At 42.6% G+C, this 18,994-nt stretch overlaps 1 long non-coding RNA gene across 2 annotated transcripts in view; it reads left to right on the top strand.

Moving 5' to 3' along the window:
- The window catches only part of LOC110260343, a 131,843-nt gene that overhangs the window by 48,610 nt on the left and 64,239 nt on the right, over positions 1 to 18,994 (top strand). For both annotated transcript variants that reach the window (XR_002343502.1, XR_002343501.1), the window contains exon 2: positions 4,278 to 4,343. This is a non-coding gene — a long non-coding RNA (uncharacterized LOC110260343). The remainder of the gene's footprint in view (positions 1 to 4,277; positions 4,344 to 18,994) is intronic.

Raw genomic sequence — 18,994 nt, 5'->3', positions numbered from 1 at the left:
CAATGCTGGATCCTTAACCCACTGAGCAAGGCCAGGGATCGAACCCACAACCCCATGGTTCCTAGTCGGATTCGTTAACCACTGAGCCACGACAGGAACTCCCGCCATGTGTTTTTTTTTTAATTTGTTTTCATCCATCCATGTATCTACCTTTGTTCACTCAACAGGCCCAGTGCCAAAGCCATTCCCGTATTTTGGGTTTTTGTTATGGCAGCACTCCCCTTCCAGGTACCACAAATATGCAGGCATACTTTAGAGTCACCACACATCCCGCCAGACTGAAATCTCCTTGACTGGGTCTGGCCTCTGTCTTGCCCTGAAAGCCCAACCCTGACTGGAAGCTGAGCCTGGCTGAGACACAACTGTTACAGGCCTGCAGCTGCTCACAGGGCATCCCCTTTTGTCCTGGCATCATGATACAGTGGCAGATGGCTTGACAGCCAAGGGGGCAGCTGAAGAAGAGGCGCCTCTACAAAGAGGCAACATCATAAACAAAGGGGAAAGCAATGGCTTCTTGCAAACCCTGCTGGGAATTTAGAAAGCTACAGGAAACTGGCCCAGTGGTTACAGAACCAGGCCTAGAGTTCTCATCTGGACAGAGACTTTTTAAAAAATTAATTTATGTTTAATTGAAGTAGAGTTGCTATACAATATTATATAAGTTATACACTATAGCAACACAATTTTTGAAGGTTATATTCCTGTTATCGTTATTGTAAAATATTGGCTGTATTTCCCACATTGTACCGTATTTCCTTGTCGCTTGTTTTATACCTCATAGTTAGTACCTCGTAAACCCTCACCCCTATATTGCCCCCCGCCCCCCTCAGCTGGTAATTACTAGTTTGTTCTCTGTATCTGTGAGTCTGCTTCTTTTTTTAAAAAATTATACTCACTAATTTTTTTTTTTGTATTTTTCAGTATTTGTCTGACTTATTGCACTTAGCCTAATGCCTCAAGTCTATCCATGTTGTTTCAAAGGGCAAAATTTCATTCTTTTTTGTGGCTCCGTAGTATTCCATTATATAGATGCACCACATCTTTATCCATTCGTCTGTTGATGGACCCTTAGGTTGCTTCCATATCTTGACAATTGTAAATAATGCTATTATGAAGATGGGGGAATCTTTTTGAGTTAGTGTTTTCACTTCTTTCAGTTATATACCCAGGAGTGGAATTGCTGGGTCATATGGTAGTTCTATTTTTAGGTTTTTGAGGAACCTCCATACTGGCTCCCACACTGGCTGCACCAATTGATATTCCCACCCACAGTGCCCGAAGCTTCCCTTTTCTGCATGGAGACTTTGAAAGGACTGATTTCACTTTTGGCAACTGCCCAGCAAATGTAATATCAGGGGCTCCACAGGAAAGACATTCCCTCCCTCCCTTTGTTCTCGAGCTTTCTCTCAGAGTACCTAACCCATCTTCTTCAAAGACTTCACAGATATAAATTTACTCCTTACTTGTAAGAGTTTTTGACTCTTGGAAAATAATAAATATCTCTGGGAGGGGTACACACTAGGTCTAATCAGAGTCAGGGGAGATTCATCTACCTCTGCTGTGGTAGGTACACTAAGAAACGAAGAGGAAGCCACTGTGGGATGTTTAGGGGAGAGCGTGGGAAGGACGCTGGCTGGAAGAGACAGCAGGATAAAGGGGCAAAGACAGCCAGGCATTTGGGAATTTCAGAAAAGTCAATATTCTGCCCTTCATAAATCTGGCAGAAACTGAGTGCTGCCACCTGCTCTGGGACTTCCTGCCATTTACTTTGCCTGTTGCTCAGTTCACGGTCAGTAAAGTAGTGGCTCTTTCACCCACTCAGCAAGGACTGTGGCTAGGTCAGGTGGCACCAGGGGCCATGGGCACTCAGACAGACCCAGATGAAAGGACCAAACATCTGTCACTCCAGAGATCCAGGTCAGGCTTGAAGCAGTCCTCTCTTTAGACCATTTGATAGATTTGGAAAGTGCACAGGCTTTGCAGTGGGACAAAGCTGAGTCAAACCCAGACCTGCTCCTTACTAGCTGTGTGGCTTTGCGCAAGTCAGTCACCCTCTCTGAATCCTGGCTTTCCCAAGATCATCATAGTTAACACAGAAGGTTGCTGTGGGAATAAATGAGAAAGGTTTGTGACATGCCTAAAACAGGATCTGGGATGCAGTAGATGCTCCAAGGCCACTGAAAGCCCCTGCCCCAGCCCGGCTCTTTCCTCTTGCGTTTCATTAGCAGATCCTTTGTTTTCCTAAAACATCCCTGAGTATGAACCTTGCACCACTGAGAATCCTCAGTAAGTGGGGTAAGACGTATAATGAGGAATTTCTAGGGACATAAAAGTTATATCATTTTTGCACGCTCATGAAACTATCAATCAGCTTTAGTGACAAGCTTGCATAGCTGAGCGGACACCACCAGCTTTCTGCTGCTTCTCCGGATTGAATTTTATTTTTATTAAGAGCAGAACAATGAGTCTAATTTTCCTCGTCAGATACTAAAGAAGACAAATTAGCTAAAAGGAATTCTGCTGAAACTGTATTTAGTACTTGAGATCCTGAGCCCTCAGATAGAGCCTCCTGTGTGACCTTGAGAAGCCATGGACATGCTCACAGCTGGATCCCAGCCTGATGTGATCACAGCTGGCTCAGCAGCATGGGAGCCCCAAGGCCATGCTGGGCCCTGGTCAGCAGAGCAGCCAAGCGGCACATGTAAAATCAGAGTCACCCTGGGCATTGATAGCAGACATACCACCTTCCAGAGCAGTGTGTGCTGCTTGGGGACACATGGCTGCAAAGGTCGTGAGGCCTGCCACCCACATGGGCCCAGCTCAGATCCACAAATAGGCACCAATGGCCTACTGTGTGCTGGGCAGCGTTATATGTGGAGGGCAGGAAAAGGACCACGGCATGGTTTCTACCCTCCCGAGTCACTGAATACAATCTCGGTCAAGGATTCTTCACTTTTTGGTGCCTTTGGAAATCAGGGGAGTATGGACCTCTTCTTGGAATAATGTTTTAAAATGCGTAAAATGAAATAAGATAAAGAAAATCAGTTTGATCAAAACATATGCGGTCTCATGCACACGCAGAGGAAGGTACCATTGCTAATACGGAGGGGTGAGCAGATCGTGATGGCGGTGGGGGTCTGGAAGCTTGTGGGGGCGCTCTTACCAATGTCCAGGGACAGAGATGGGGGAAAGGCAGTCCATGCAGTGGCAACAGCAAACGCTCGGCAACAAAGGTGTGCAGGTGTGTTAGGGAAACGAAAGAGTCGAGGGAGGCTGGGGCTTGATGGGATACATGGAGTGCCCCCCCTCCACTTTTTTTTGGCTGTGCCTGTGGCATGCAGAAGTTCCTGGGCCAGGGAACAAACCTGAGCCACAGTAGTGACCACACCAGATCCTTAACCCGCTAGGTCACCAGGGAGCTCCACCACTGAGCCCCTGTACCTGGGTCCTTTTGGAGTTGAAACAGTAACAGATACAGACTAAGTTTGCAGCGACTTAGCTTTCTCTTGGACCACTAGTAATGAGAAAATGAGCCTTTAGCATCTATCATGTAGCCCTGATGGCTAGGAGGTTCAGAGAAGCAGATGGAGGTGAGGGAGGCAAGGAAGCTCTGGGAAGAGTGTGTCTTGCAGCAGCTCCATTTCGTCCCAGGAGGACAGCCGTGCTGGGAGTCCCCATGTGCAGATAGGAGTAGCCCGCCATCGGCAGCTGATGCCCCCTAGGTGATGCTCCCAGCTAGCCAGTGTCCCTCTGTTGGAACAAGTTTCTGGCAGAAATGTCAGAAGGAAAATGTGCAATGCAACCCTGATTCTATGCACATATCAGCCCTGTGTTGTTTTAAGTTCTGGGGGAAAACTGGAGTCTGTCTGCAGATTAGGCTTGTGCCCGAATTGCACCCAACCTAGAATCCAGGTGAGCCTGGAGGGACCACACGCCCAGTGAGAAGCTGGGCCAGCCAGAGCTTACGCACCCGCGTGGGGAAAATATATCCCAAAGGCCATGGACATAAGTAGTGGCAAGTAAAACATAAGGAACCAAAATATGTAACATGAGTGGCGCCGAGGCCAGCAGCTGTAGTGGTCAGATTCTGCTGTGACGGAAGCCAGGACTCCAGCGGCCTTGGCTGGGGCGGAGGACACCCACCCTGGGCTCTGAGCATGGGGCAGCATGTGCTGCTGAGGGGAAGCGTCTCTGGTCTGCAGATTGTTCCAGACACCAGCTAAGGACTTGAGGACCATGCAGGGAACCTAAGCTGTCCACGTTCTCTTATGTTACAGAAGACGGACGCGTTGGAGACAGTTCCTGGGTGCAGGGGAAGGGTCCTGCCTGGGTGCTTGCGTCAGGTGAGTGTGATTGCCCGTGAATCATTTAATTTCTCAAGCCTGTTCTCTCCTCTATAAAATGAAGATGCCGCTGCTGATTTCACCTCTGGCTCTAAGGTTTAAATGAGATGACCTTCCCAAAGCAGCCCGAGAAAGCGTCTGGCAAACGACGTGCTCAATAAATGTACACTTCTCTCCCTTTTCTCCTTCAGAAGACACTTTAGAGTGTGTAGATTTTTGCAGCTTTATGTAAATTTATGTGAGGTGACATTCAATGAAATCGTTCGTCTGTATGATCCCTTTAATTCTACCCGCAGCTTCAGTAAAATTGAATTTTAAATCATACACTTAACTTAATGGTACAACTTAGATGTCAGGGAAGAAAGGAGAGAGAGAGAGAAAAAAAAAAATCCACTCCGTATTAAGAAGAAAAGACCTTAGCACTAAAAATAACTATTTGAGTGATGAAAGAGCTTTTGTTCAATGGACTCTTATCCTCAAAAAAAAAATTTTTAATCCGAAGATTTACATTCAAATAAGGTTTTGAAAGAACAAATGGCCTTGATGTGGGGGCCTGCCAGTTCATATTCTTTTTTCTTAATGACTTTTCCCCGACTATGTCTCATGTATCTTACTTTTTTTTTAGTTGGTCTTATTTTACTCTATGAGTATGTTAAAGGCCAAGTGAAATGATTACTCTTACAAAGTAGAACCTTTGGACAATTCTGGGAGATTATTTGGGGCTTTAGATTTTAAGTATTAAGAAAAAAGATGTCCATCTATATTTTTCGAGTGATTTTCCAAGCTGATAATAGATTTAACGTATTATAAATACTGTAAAAAATATCAAAAATATAGAAAACTATAAAGACGAAAGTAAAAATTGTCCCTAATCCTACTACCCTGAGGGTAGGATTGATAAGCAAATTTTATTGATTTACAAAAGCATATTGTACATCGAGGATGTTAACTTTATGTGGGTCAAATGCATTTTCATAATCTGTCCTCTTTCACTCAACCTTTTAAGTTTTTGGCGAGAAGATATAATTTTTATATTGCAAAATCTACCAATACGTTCTATTCTGATTTTTTAATATTATACTTACAAAGGTCTCACCATCCCCAAATGATGAACAATTTTACTTATTTTTCTATTTTTACGGCTTCATTTTTTATGAGAACTTTTGATGATATTTCTGGATTTTAAATTGATATAAAAAAAAGAGGTTTGGATCCAAGCATACTTTTTCCAATGGCTAGCCAGTGTTTTTTCACCACACCATTTATTGAATAATCTATCTTCTCTTTATTGATTTGAAAAGTGTTACTTTTATAAGGTACTTAACTGCCATATATACCTGGAACTATATAGCAGTTTTATGGTCTTTGTATTCATGGTCAAGTCCATCCAATCTCTTAGCTTTAATGACTGGGACTTTAAAAATATCTGGTTAAGTTAGTTTTCCATACTATTATTAAAATATATGCATATGTATACACACATGTATAGAATCAATGTCTTCTAAGAACAAAGTACTTTACAAAACAATATTTTTTAGAAATGCTGTGTAGGAAGGAAGAAAGGAAGAGTAGGAGGGAGGGAAGGAAGAAAGAGGAAAGCAGAAGAGAAGAACAAAGGAGCAAGAAAGGGGAAGAATTTCGTTTTTTAATGATTAAAGCCATGAGTGTGGAAAGGACTGCCTTTAGCTATTCTAGATTAGAATCACTCGCTCAAACTGGCTTAAAGCAAAATGGAAACAAGGGAAGGAAGACAAATGTCCTTTACGTTGCATTGTAATGTCGAAAAATTGGCACAATTCTTCCCTGAAGAAAATTGTCCCTTCTGAAAATAAAGGAGCTAAGATCTATGTAAGAGTGGCAGAAGAAAAAAAAAAAAAAAAAAGGATTATATAACAAAAGAGAGTCATTTGGGAGGTCAGTCTCTTCCCCGGAGCCACATGCTTGACAATCTTGGAACCAATTGCAATTCCATTATTCCTCTGCCAGCCCGGAGCATCTGGAAGGAAATGCCAGTCTGCAGGCGAGTGCCCTTGTAGAGCTTGTAGAGCTTCTCTGCACCTCGGGCCGCGCCTCTCCATCCTCACCTCCAGGGGACGCCGTGGAGGCCCAAGCTTGCCTGAGCTCCTGGAGGCTGATGTGGGCAGCCATGAGCCCAGGGCTGTGGGAGGGATCCAAGCGTTGAGAGAGGCCCACAGTTCTGCTAGCACACGGCCAAGCTCCATGTTTGAATCATTTGCTCAGCAAGCAACCTCGCACATCACTCCCTGAACTGTTTTATCTTCTGAAATAATGAAGGGTCATCTTTCCTCTCTAGCTTATTTACTCCTAACTCAAAAAAGTCAAAACTGAATGCATTGGAGTTCCCGTTGTGGTGCAGCAGAAACGAATCCGACTAGGAAGCATGAGGTTGCGGGTTCGATCCCTGACCTTGTTCAGTGGGTCAAGGATCTAGCGTTGCTGTGAGCGGTGGTGTCGGTTGAAGATGCAGCTTGGATCTTGCATTGCTGTGGCTGTGGCGTAGGCCAGGAGCTGTAGCTCTGATTGAACCTCTAGCTGGGAACCTCCATAAAGACAAAACAAAACAAAACAAAAAAATGAATGCCTTTCCCCTCTGTGTGAAATGAAGACTATGGGGTAAGTTGAACACAGTTAAGCCTCTGGTTGGGGGCCTGGTCGTGATTCCTCGGCATTTATTAAGGGGAAGATATACTTGGATGGAAAGACCTTTTGATGTGGAATCAAAAGACCTGTGTGGAGATTCAGCTCCACCATTTAATAGCTGTGACCCTGGATAAGTCATGAATTGTTTCTGAATGTGTTTCCTTATCAGCAAAAAGGCATCATAGGGCCTGTTCTGCCTGTTTCCCGTGGCCAGAGTGAGACCATTTATTCAGCAGATTCGTATCAGGCATGGAGGTAGATCCTGGGGCTGTAACAGCTACATGAGACAGACAGGGTCTCGGTGCTCCTGGAGATTCCGGTCTGGAGCAGAGGCATGGGACATGAGTGGCCAGAGGTGAAACGGCAGAATAAGTACAATGGGGAGTATAAAGTGTGCTGAAGCAGAGTTTTACATAACTGAAAAAAAAAAAAGTGTGAATCATGAAAAAGTCTGGAAGGATGTATATCAAACTGTGAACAATTTTCTATAAGATGGGGTAAGAAAGACCTTTACCTGTCTAAGTTATGTATTTATATATTATTTGCTTCACAGCCTGTATTACTTTTGTACTTACAAACAGACAATAAAATTAAATTAAAAAAATACTATTCGAATGTTCTCAAGAACATGAAAATATTGTGTTTTGAAATTGGGCTTTCATGCACAGTTGATTTTTTTTTGCTGTAGAAGGTTAAGACTTGAGGAAGGTAAAGAATGAAGTTTTTCTTTCTTTCTTTCTTTTTTGCAAGTAAAATCTTTATTACAGGAAAACAAATAGCTCCCAGGACAGGCTGAGAGGGGGAAGAAGGGTCCCCCTTTCTACTGTCCTATAGGTGTTTTTATCCTTTAAAGACGGGGGGTTACCAATGCGGGGTCCAGAGAGAAGTGGTTTTCTCCCATTGGCCTTGCCCAGTTACCTATTTCAGTCCTTGTCCAATAGGGGTCTTAGGGGAGGAAATGTCCCGTAAGTCTCATGGTTAAGAATGAAGTATTTCATACTTCAAACAGAAGCCAGGAGTGGGCAGCCCCTTAGCTTAAGATCTGCCAGCAACGGCAAGTGTGAGGGTGCCTTGGGCCGCAAGGACAGCCCAAGGATTGAAGGAAGCATTTTCTGAAGCCCTCACAGCATCCTTCCATGATAGTCCTGCACCAGGACTGGCAGGTCTGACATACCAGGCTTAGCAGTAAATGAAACAGAACCAGCAGAGGGATGGCAGTGATGATGTGGGCAGTGGCCATTTTCCATCGAGAACTGGCCCAGGCTCAGAGGGCCAGACTTGGCGCCTCTTCTTTATGAGGAACAAAGTTCTGCAAGGTCACCATGCACAATGCAGGACTCGCACCCTGTGCTCCCAGGCAGCCCACATGGTCAGCCTTTGTCAAACGCGAAGAGCGCACAAGCCACAGCGCTTTGTTTTAAAATGAGTAAAAGCCAGGGTTTCCCCCTCCCCTCTCTCTTCATTTTCTTTTTCTGGCTCTGAAGAGTCTGTGCGTACACAGCAGATGGCTTTCTGACGAGGTTCAAACTCATCCCGTCTTTGGGGAAAAAAAACTACAGCAAGAGGGACTGTTATTCCAATCTGATAAGGTTTTCTATTTTCAGCTAGAAAAATGAGTGTCTGTAAGTAGAAAAGGGAAAAAAAAAAAATAGGGAAGTGGAAGGAACAAAAGCAGTTAATACTTTACCCGAGAGATGGATTGGGGAGTTTTCAGTGGTGTAGATTCTGTTGACCTCTATGCGCTGTTCTCGCACACTGTCTCCCAGAAGCCCCCCAGAAGACAGTTCTAAACAGAAAATACACACCCAAGGGTGGGTGTGCACCGGCTTTAGGTCAGTGGTTACATGTAGGAGGGCGAGAAGGGATCGAAACAGGAAAGAGTTTAAAAAGGAACTTCAATTTTCTATAATTTTTTCCCTTATGTTATTTAAAAAAAAAAGTGTGCTTCCCCTACTCCCCTCCATTGGGAGCCACTAGTTTACTATATCTGTGAGTCTGCTTCTTTTGTTATATTCACTAGTTTATTGTATTTTTCAGATTGCACATATAAGTAGTATCATACCATATTTGTCTTTCTCTGACTTATTTCACTTAGCATAATGCCCTCCAAGTCCATCCATATTGCCACAAATGGCAAAGTGTTGTTCTTTTTAATAGTTAAGTAGTATTCCACTGTGTGTATGTTATATGTGTATGTATATATATGTATGGGGTATGTATATATACATACTATATCTTCTTTATCCATTCATCTGGACCCTTAGATTGTTTCTGTGTCTTGGCAATTGTAAATAAGGCTGCTTTGAACATTGGGGTGCAGGTATCTTTATTAGCATTTTATTAGCATTTTCTTTTTCTTTTTCTTTTTTTTTTTTTTGGATATATACCCAGTAGTGGAATTGCTAGGTCACATGGTAGTTCTATTCTTAAGTTTTTGAGGAACCTCTGCACTATTTTCCACAGTGGCTACACCAATTGACATTCCCACCAACAGTGTAGGAAGGTTTCTTTTTCACCACATCCTTGCCAACATTTGTTATTTGTGTTCCCTTTTTTTTGGCCACACCCACAGCATGTAGATATTCCCCAGGCCAGGGATTGAACCTGAGCTGCAGCAGCAACCAGAGCCCGTGACATCGGATCCTTAACCCACTGCACCACGAGAGAGCTCCCTGTGTTCTTTTTGATGATAGCCATTCTGACAGGTGTGAGGTGATATCTTATTGTGCATTTAATTTGCATATTTCTCATGATTAACAGTGTTGAGCATCTTTTCACATGTGTCTTGGCCATCTGTGTGTCTTCTTTGGAGAAATGTCTATTCAGGTCTTCTACCCTGCCCTGCAATATAGGGGTAGGGAATTCAGAGGTACAAACTATGACGTAGAAAATAAATGAGCTACAAGGATGTATTGTGCAACACAGGGGATATAGCCAATATTTTTTAATCACTATAAATGGAGTATAACCTTTAAAACCTGAGAATCACAGTGCTGCACCCTGTAACTTAGATAATATCTTACATCATCGAGACCTCAAGAAAACAAAACAGAACAAAAATATACAAAAAAGTAACATGCACTCTAACAAAAATAATGAAAAATAAATGTGTGTAGCTGGTAGCTTTGCTAGTTGTTAAGAACAGGGACTATGGAATTGGACTGCTGGGATTAGGTTACCAGCTTTCCCACTTACAAGTTATATAACCTTAGCAAGTTACCTAACTGCTCTGTGCCTCAGCATTCTCATCTTTAAAATGGGGGTGATAGGAGTTCCCATTGTAGAGCAGCGAAACGAATCCAACCAGTATCCCTGAGGATGTGGGTTCGATCCCTGGCCTCACTCAATGGATTAAGGATCTGGCGTTGTCATGAGCTGTGATGTAGGTCACAGATGTGGCTCCGATCTGGCGTTGCTGTGGCTGTGGTGTAGGCTAGCATCTGTAGCTCTGATTCAGCCCCTAGCCTGGGAACCTCCATATGCCACGGGTGTGCCCCTAAAAAAGCAAAAAATCGAGATAATAATAGAAGAAATCTTATGGGGTTGTGGTGAAGAGTAAATGAGTTCATTTACTCATTCAACTGGTATTTATTGAGGGTCCGCTCTCTGCCAGGTACTGTTCCGGGTGCCAGGATATACAGCAATGCTCAAAGCCCATAAAAAACTTTGTCCTTGGGAAGCACATATTCTAGAGAGAGAGAAGAAAGAAGCTAAATAATGGGGCAGTTGGGGGGGGGGAATAGTCTGTTATACAGAGATGAACCCAAAGGAGAAAAAAATAAAGCAAGAGAGCCTTGGTCAAGGTGGTTGGCATCCCAGATAGGGTGGCCAGAGAAGGCTTCACTGAAGGGGACATTTGAACAAAGCTCAAACGAGGTGATTACTGCAAAGCCCCTAGCAGAGTGCCTGGTAATGTTAATAAATATTAGCTTTTTATTTTCTTTTTACAGCTGCACCTGCGGCATATGGAAATTCCCAGGCTAGGGGTCTGATCGGAGCTGCAGCGGCCGGCCTGCACCATAGCCATGGCAACACCAGATCCTAGCTGTATAGCTGTATCTGTGATCTGTGCTGCAGCTCACTGGCAACACTAGATCCTTAACCCACTGAATGAGGCAAGGGATTCAATCCACATCCTCATGGTCACTATGTTGGGTTCTTAACCCACTGAGCTGCAACAGGAATGCCAATGTTAGCTTTTTTTTTTTTTTAAATCTGTTTTTGAATTATATCTTATTTTTATGTTAATAATAAGACTTTTTAAATGATGAAGAAGGATATATGGACATAGAGAAATGACTGGAATAAATAGCAGAATGCTCATAACACTTCAGAAATGTTGGCTGAAGAATGCTTAGGTGCATAAAGAAATTTTGCCACCAGGCGATACTGACCCAGAGAGGGGAAAAAAAAAATATTCAGCCCGAAATCAATGAATCAAAAGTAATTTATATTTTAAAGAGAAAGACATGAAAAGACTTCAGTCATCTTCCTTGAAAATTGGGAACAGAAAACTATTGAATATACAGAACTAGAAATGGACAACAATTCAGTATTGCAGAGCAAAAATGTACATGGCAGAAGAATTCTATTATAACCTGTTAAAGAAGAGGGAAAGAACGGAAGAAAAACTAATGGGAGAGAAAAAGTGAAAAGGAGAAGGAAATTGGTGTGTAGAATGAACAATAGAAATAGACAAGCTGACACATACCTGGAAATAAAGAAGGAAAATATGAAGTGACAGAGACACTCACACACACACAAAAATAGAGCAAGAAAAAGGCATAGAGAGAATTTCATGGAGTCTAATCCCCATCTTTTGGCTTTGGTGTTATTGTCATTAAAAACTAAAATTAGTGTTGTGTTTCTGTGACTTCAGGATATAAATAGTGCAGTATGTGGGCGCTCTCTTTACTAGAAGAATACATAGAACTAAGGACACAGGGGCTTGCACCCCTGAGGAAGACTCTCAGACTTGTTTAGTCAGGCTTTTTTTTTTTTTTTTTTTTTTTGGTGCTTTTTAGGGCCACACCCATGGAAGTTCCCAGGCTAGGGGTCGGATCTGCTGCAGCTACCAGCCTACACCACAGCCACAGCAACACAGGATCCAAGCCGCGTCTGTGACCTACCCTCCAGCTGATGGCTACGCCAGATCCTTAACCCACTGAGAGAGGCCAGGGACTGAACCTGCATCCTCATGGATAATAGTAGGATTCATTTCCGCTGAGCCACAGTGGGAACTCCCTTGTTTAGTTAGGCTTTAAATGTGCTAGAACATCCTCAGAGATTCCGCATGTGTCTGGCACCAGGAGAGGGTGAGCCCAGCATGGACTGTGCACCATCCAAGGCCCTCTTCCACCCCCAAATTACTCAAATCAATCAACTCACTCCGAGCATGCAAAATGTGGCAGCTTGAGCATTTTCCTCTGCAAATTTTTGGCAGAGAGATTATATTTATACACAGAACTCATCTAGTTTTTAAGCAAGCTCTTTTTTACTGAGAGTAGACCAACAAAATCACAGGCGGATTTAGTCAGGCAATCGCCTCAGAGATTCTGAGATGCAGACTAATAAGACGAAGGCACAAATATTCATCCCACCAACAAGCAGATGAGCAGAGAGAATATCACAGCATAAGCTGCAGAGGTAACAGGGCTGAGAAGCAAAGGACCAGCATCCTGATGAAGCTTCCTATACAGAAGAGCCAAAATGGAAATTCAGGCTAAATGCAAAATGCAAAACATGATTGGAAGGGAGCCCTGTAGAATGTTTCAGGAGTACATTTTGATCCTGGTTAGGTGAGCTCAGAGCAAGAAGCTGATTCCCTGAGGCCCAGGGGAGCTATGTGTAGGGAACAGCAGCCAAAGAGAAGGAAAATCAAACAGAATTAACGATCACTCTTCAGGGAGAAGGGATGTAAGAGAAAGTGGAGCATCCAGGGAGGGGGCAGGCTTGTGGGGACAGAGAAGAGAGCGCTTCCATAAAACTTCTGCTGGAATATACAGAGGATGACTTTTCTGTGTGAGGAAGTCCCTGCAAAGAGTTTCCACATTGCTCATATCCCTAGGTCCAGTAGGTCCCCATGTAGTGTTTTAAGGAAATAAATAATAGAGGCAAAAATGTACCTATAAGATAAAGTTAAATAAATTGTGGCATAGGGAGTTCCTGTTGTGGCTCAGCAGTAATGAACCCAACTAGTATCCATGAGAATGTGGGTTCGATCTCTGGCGCTGCTCAGTGGGTTAAGGATCTGGCATTGCCATGAGCTGTGGTGTAGGTTGCAGATGGAGCTCAGATCTGGTGTTGCTATGGCTGTGGTGTAGGCTGGAGACTGCAGCTCCAGTTTGACCTGCCCCAGGAGCTTCCATATGCCACAGATGCAGCCCTTAAAAAAAAAAAAGACAAAAAAAAAATTATGGCACATCTACATGCAAGAGTTATCACATAGTTATTAAAAATATCACAAAATATTTTAAATAGAATATGGACACTTCTAGTTAAAGATGTCAAGTTGAACATCTATGCCTTTGGGAAACCCTACAAAATTATAAAAAAAGATCAAAAAGGCAAAACCCCATAAGGGTAAAGAACAAGAGAACAGTTTGGAGATACCTTAGAAATCTATACATAGAACTTCCATATGCCCCCACAATCCCACTCTTGGGCATACATCCGGACAAGAGTTTCTTTGAAAAAGACACATGCACCCGCATGTTCATTGCAGCACTATTCACAATAGCCAAGACATGGAAACAACCTAAATGTCCATGGACAGATGATTGGATTAGGAAGATGTGGTATAAATACACAATGGAATATTACTCAGCCATAAAAAAACGACATAATGCCATTTATAGCAACATGGATGCAACTAGAGACTCTCATACTGAGTGAAATAAGTCAGAAAGACAATACCATATGATATCACTTATAACTGGAATCTAATATACAGCACAGATGAACATTTCCACAAAAAAGAAAATCATGGACTTGGAGAATAGACTTGTGGCTGCCTGGGTGGAGAGGGAGGGAGAGGGAGGGTTCGGGAGCTTGGGGTTATCGGATGCAACTTGGAATGGATTTACAATGAGATCCTGCTAAGTAGCATTGAGAACTACGTCTAGATACTTACATTGCAACAGAAAAAAGGGTGGGGAAAAAATGTATACATGTAAGTGTATCTTTGCCCCCATGTTGTACAGCGGAAAAATAAATAAATTAAAAAATAAAAATAAAAAATTTTAATTAAAAAAAAAAAGAGCAGGAGGAGACCATAGCACATTAGAGATGTCAACAAAATTTGAGACGCTTAAAAGCAGACAGAAGAACACTGACCAACTTGTTATACCAAAAAATGACCGCTAAGTGCCCAGGGGTCAGGGACCCCAAGGGCACTAGAAGAAAGCCAGCCTGCTCCTCAGAACCCCAGAAAGTGAGGGAGGTGGTGGTGGGTATCAGTGAAGCCGAAAATGTGGGCTGGTGGAGAGATTATAAAAATTACCTATGGAAGTTCCTGTTGTGGCTCAGTGGTTAATGAACCTGGCTAGTATCCGTGAGGAGGCAGGTTCAATCTCTGGCCTCCCTCAGTGGGTTAAGGATCTGGCATTGATGTGAACTGTGGTCACAGACATGGCTTGGATCTGGCTGTGGCTATGGTATAGGCTGGCAGCTGCAGCTCCAATTTGACCCCCCACCTGGGAACTTCCATATGCCAGGTGTATGTATGGCCCTAAAAAGCAAAAATAAAGCAAAACAAAACAAGAAAGCAACCTAGACCCCAAGTTACCTTTCCCCGGCCTTGGGTCCATCCCCTCTCTTCCCTTCCACCCTGAGGAAGCCCAGAGGGTCCTGCCTGGCACCCACTGTAGGTAGGCACCCACTCACCAGGTACAGCCAGGGACAAGAATGGGTTAGAGTTTTTGCTTTCCGTTTTTCTCTACTTTACAAATTGTCTACAATAAATGTTTGCCACTTGTCATCAGAAAAAATATTTTAAAACTATAAAAGTAACATAGTCTTACAGTAAAACAAAATTTAAAAAAATGTTATTGGACTGTAGTTGACTTAGCCAGTCGTGTTAGTTTCAGTTGAACAGCAAAGCAAATCAGCCACATATATACTGAGATCCATTTTAAGAGTGCCGAAGGAGCACAGCTCGACGTCCCCTCCTACCCATCCCAACTTTCACAGACATAACCTCCAATTTATAGTTGCGTCGTATATTTTTACAGGAAAAAAACATGTTTTAAAAAATAAATGAAAGCAAGACAGATTGGGATGAAGACCAGGAAATTTTCAGCTTTGTTCAAACTCAGTAAAGGAGCAGAGATGAAGACTTCCTTAGAGATTCCAAAAGGCTCCAGAGCAGGGAAGGGGGTGGGGGGAGGAGACCGGAAATGAATTCTGTCTTGTCTTTAAAGATGTTGGCCGAGGTAAAGGGGCCTGTGGTCTCTTAGCAACATGGTTCCGTCATTAAAGAAACAAGCTTTGACACAAAAATAAAATTAAAGAAATAATGAATAATCTTCCCTGTGATTCATACATTTGCCAGTAAAGTTCTGACTTCCTTGGACTTTTAATAAAAAACTGTATGTTTCAGCAGAACCATTTTTGTTACTGTTAATATTTGTCTGTGCGAGTGGCTTAATGCCATAGCAAGAGAGAAGGAGCGGGGAGGGGAAGAGGGGGAAATTAGAATTTCTATCTTATAGTGAAAGATTCCTCTCTGTCTCTTCTTCTTTTTTTGCTTTTTAGGGCAGCACCCGAGGCATATGAAGGTTCCCAGGCTAGGAGTCTAATCAGAGCCACAGTTGCCGGCCTACCCCAGAGCCACAGCAACGGGGGATCCAAGCTGCACTGCAGCTCACAGCAATGCGGGATCCTTAACCCGCTGAGCGAGGCCAGGGATCAAACCTGCGTCCTTATGGATGCTAGTCAGATTCGTTTCTGCTGAGCCACGATGGGAACTCCTCTGTCTCTACTTCTAATAATTAAATTTTGAGATTGCATGCAGCCCTTGTTCTGCCTCCATAGTAAAATCACAGCTCTTCCTGCCTTATGCAAATACACAGATTTGGTTTCATCCATCACTGCTGGCTCTCTTGCCAAGGTGAACAATCTTGATTAAATTAAGAATTTCTAATGTCTTTTGTGCACTTAAGGAAATATATCACATATGAAATAGAGGTTGGATATGTCTTCTACATAGGTTATCTGGGCTATTTCTTAGATCAAATTAAGAAATTCAAAATGCTTTAATGTGCCAAGGGCTTCCTAGGGACTTCTATACTTGAATCATGACATTTTGTTAAAAGGAACTATGGAATGGATGTAGAAAAAAAATTCCTATTACACGGTGAACTGTACTTCAGAACATCGTTTTTCTTATAATGTTCTTTGGAAGTGTTTTTTAATATACTCAAGAACCTTGAGAAATTATAGAAGATAGAGAATGTGAGACTTACCTGAAATGTCATTAATGACTTTGCTCTTGAATGTAAAAAAGTCCAGCTAGAGGAATCTGGGGGGAGGCTGTTAAATATATTTTTGTTTTTACCAGAAGGCAGCAAATCCATTTTATAGAAAATCACTAGCTTGCTCCATGGTTTGGAGGGTTTTGCCTCAGAATTTCTGAGGCGGTAGGCTAATTTCCACCTGACACATTGCATTTTAAAGCTCTTTTCTTTAGAATTTGTTGCACAACACATGCTTCTGAGATTCCAGATACTCCAACACAAGCTTGTAGGGAGTGAGCGAGAATCTTTGATGGGGAGCTTTTAGGGTGTGGTGGGCACAGGCCTTCACCAGCTCCTCTGGGCCCAAAGGCCACTTGAAGAGTCACACTTTATTTTGAGAATAAAGGGTGCACTGCACAGCTGGCCCCTTCTGCATGTGTGAGAGGTCTCCTCCCTTCCACCCCAAACTTTTCTTCTTCACTTTCGTTTACCCAAGTCTGGTGAATTTCCTCTCCATCTCTTTTTGTGGTACCTAAGAGAAAGTCACTTTTACTTTTGTAAAATAATCCAAGTCTGGAGTGAGATAAGAGACTCTTTGGTCTAATAAGATGTGAGAGAATCAGAATGAGGTTAAATTTAGCAGTGGTCTTTCAAATACCCCATTCTGAGCTCAGACCTCTGCAAGGGCTTCTACTCTGCTGTCTTCCAGCTTCAACATCTGAAGCTGCTTACGTTCTTCCTGCTCCTCCAGCTGCAAGACTGAAATTTGCTGAAATGACCAAAAACTGGTGCTAGAGCCTGGGGAGGATTGGAGACGGAAGAACTAAAAATGTCTAAGGGCCTCAGAGGAGGGAACTGAGGGGGTAGAGATGGCAGGGTCGTGTCTGGGAGTGGGGTGGTTGCTGTGGCTGAGGGATGATGATCTTGTGGTACCCCCCAGGAATCTAGGACCAGAGCCCTGCCCTTGGGCACAAAGGGAGGGTCAGGATTTTTAAAAAATTTTTACCAAAGTATAGTTGATTTACCATGTTGTGTTATTTCTGCTGGACAGCTAAGTGACTCAGTTACATATATGCGCGTGTGTGTGTGTTCTTTTTCGTATTCTTTTCCATTATAGTTGTATCACAGGATGTTGAATACAGTTCCCTGCGCTCTACAGTAGGACTTTGTTGTTTATCCATCCTGTATATAATAGCTCATATCTGCTAACCCCAAACTCCCAATCCTTCCTTTCCCCACCCCTCTTCCCTTTGGCAACCACAAGTCTGTTCTCTGTGTCTGTGAGTCTATTTTTGTCTCATAGATAAGTTCATTTATGTTTTATTTTAGATTCTCCCTATAGGTGATATCATATATTTGTCTTCTCTGTCTGACTTATTTCACTCAGTATGATAATCTCTAGGTCCATGCATGCTGCTGCAAATGACATTATTTCATTCTTTTCTATGGCTGAGGAATATTCCATTGAATATATGTACTGTATCTTCTTTATCCATTCCTCTATCAATGGACATTTAGGTTGCCTCCATGTATTGGCTATTGTGAATAGTGCTGCTATGAACATAGGGGTGCCAGTATCTTTTCAAATTATGGTTTTGTCTGGATATATGCTCAAGAGTGGGATTGCTGGGTTATATGGTAACTCTATAGTTTTTTGAGGAAATTCCATACTGTTTTCCATAGTGTCTGCACCAATTGACATTCCCACCAACAGTGTAGGAGGGCTCCCTTTTCTCCATATCCCCTCTAGCATTTGTTATTTGTTTTTGTTATTATATCTTGAAATAATTTCTATACTCTTAAATTTGCTGAAGAAAAAATTTTGTTTTGTGCTAGAGTATGTGGTCAGTCCTAGAAAATGTTCCATGTGCTCTTGAAAAGAATGTGTATTCTACTTTTTTCAGGATGTAAGCGTCTGAAAATATCAATTAAGTCTCACTATTCTATTGTATCATTTAGGGTCTGTTGTCTTACTGATTTTCTGCTCAAAGATCTGTCCATTGATGTGAATGGCCTGTTAAAATCTCCTACTATTATTGTTTTCCTGTAAGTTTTTCCCTTTACGTCTGTTAGTATTTGTTTCATATATTTGGGTGCTCCTATATTGGTTGTATATATGTTGACGAGTATAATATCCTCTTCTTCTTTTTTTTTTTTTTTTTTTTGTCTTTTGTCTTTTTAGGGCTGCACACACAGCATATGGAGATTCCCAGGCTAGGGGTCTAATAGGAGCTGTAGCCGCTGGCCTATACCACAGCCACAGCAATGCCAGATCCAAGTTGCGTCTGCAACCTACACCACAGCTCATGGCAATGCCAGATCCTTAACCCACTGAGCTAGGCAAGGGATCAGACCCGCAACCTCATAATTCCTGGTTGGATTCATTTCCACTGCACCCTGACGGGAACTCTCATATCCTCTTCTTATATTGATCATTTTATCGTTATATAGTGTCCTTCTTTATCTTTCTTTATAGCCTTTGTTTTAAAATCTATTTTGTGGAGTTCCCGTCGTGGCGCAGTGGTTAACGAATCC

Source organism: Sus scrofa, chromosome 4 (assembly GCF_000003025.6).
Source record: "Sus scrofa isolate TJ Tabasco breed Duroc chromosome 4, Sscrofa11.1, whole genome shotgun sequence".
In the NCBI taxonomy this organism is placed as follows: Eukaryota; Metazoa; Chordata; class Mammalia; order Artiodactyla; family Suidae; genus Sus; species Sus scrofa.
Note: the sequence above shows the minus strand (reverse complement) of the source record. Positions and strands in the feature narration are given on the sequence as shown.